We start from the raw sequence: 1,649 nt of genomic DNA on the forward strand, positions 1-1,649 counted from the left end.
AACTTGGGGAAAATTGACTTTTTATATAACATTGAATTTTTAATTCTATTTATGGACACTAAAACTGTGCCCAATTTAATTTTATACAAGCAATGCTGCAGGGAACCCCATTGTGTTTGTCTCCTTGTTCCCATGTGTGACATCCTCCAGGGCACAGCTCCCAATTTGCACATGTCAATAGAAAAATGTGAAAAAAAATTACATTGATTGACAAAAGTAAGTCACAGAAGGAAATGGATGGTAAGATAGTATTTAGGTCCAACTTAATGTCTTTCAATACAGCTTTATAATTTTATCCATACAGTTTGCATATCTTTTATTGGATTTTCTACAATAGGATTGGCTATGCATAGCAGAGACTCAAAATATCAGTGATTTAAACAAAACAGAAATCTATTTTACGCTTCATTAAAGTTTTGAATGAAGTAAATTCTTCACTTGTCTCCTGTGATATTGTGACATATATGTTTGATTTTCCCCCTCCAGTTTCTTGGCATACAACTAAAATCCTTGGAATAAGTGTCTTTTTGAATGCTAATGAGATGACTGGTGGCTGATGGCCCCTTAGGTAGCTTCAGGTTAGGTGCTGGTCACTGGAAAGACCAAGGCAGGAACAGAAGGTTGGAACTTTCTTCTCCACCCCATAACCTCCACGAAGGAGGGAGGGGCTGAAGGTAAAGTTGATCAATGGTCAATAATTTAATCAATCATGCCTATGTTTCTCTCTTTCCTTCCTTCCTTCCTCTTTCTTTCTTTCTTTCTTTTTCTTTCTTTCTTTTCTTTCTTTCTTTCTTTCTTTCCTTTCTTTCCTCTCTCTCCTTCCTTCCTTCCTTCCTTCCTTCCTTCCTTCCTTCCTTCCTCCCTCCCTCCCTCCCTCCCTCCTTCCTTTCTTTCTTTCTTTCTTTCTTTCTTTCTTTCTTTCTTTCTTTCTTTCTCTCTCTCTCTCTCTCTTTCTTTCTCTCACTTTCTCGCTTTCTTTCTTTCTTTCTTTCAGATGGACTCTTACTCTGTTGTCCAGGCTGGAGTGCAGTGGTGCCATCTCGGCTCACTGCAACCTCCACCTCCTGGATTCAAGCTATTCTTGTTCCTTAGCCTCCTGAGTAGCTAGGATTACAGGTGCACGTCACCATACCTGCCTAATTTTGTATTTTTAGTAGAGATGGGGTTTCACCATGTTGGCCAGGCTGGTCTTGAACTCCTGACCTCAGGCGATCAACTCGCCTTGGGCTCCCAGAGTGCTGGTATAACAGGCATGAGCCACCACACCTGGCTGTAATTAAACTTTCATAAAATCCCTAATGGAAAGGGTTTGGAGAGCTTCTGAATAGCTAAACATGAGGAAGTTCCTAGAGGGTGGCACCCCCTAAAGAGGGCAGGAAAGCGCCACGCCCCTTCCCACATGCATTTCTCCATGCATGTCTTCATTTGTATCCCTTGTAATATTCTTTAAAATAAACTAATAAAAGTAAGTGTTTCCCTGGGTTATAACGAGCTGTTTTAGAAAATGCGTCAAACTCGAGGAGGTGGTTGTGGGAACCTGGATTTATAGCCAGTGGGTTAGACGCACAGCTAAAACAACCCAGAGCTTGTGGTTGGCATGAGAAATGGGGAGTAGTCTTGTGTAACGGAGCCCTAAGCCTGTGGGGTCT

The sequence above is a fragment of the Nomascus leucogenys genome, chromosome 11 (genome assembly GCF_006542625.1).
Source record: "Nomascus leucogenys isolate Asia chromosome 11, Asia_NLE_v1, whole genome shotgun sequence".
Taxonomy (NCBI): Eukaryota; Metazoa; Chordata; class Mammalia; order Primates; family Hylobatidae; genus Nomascus; species Nomascus leucogenys.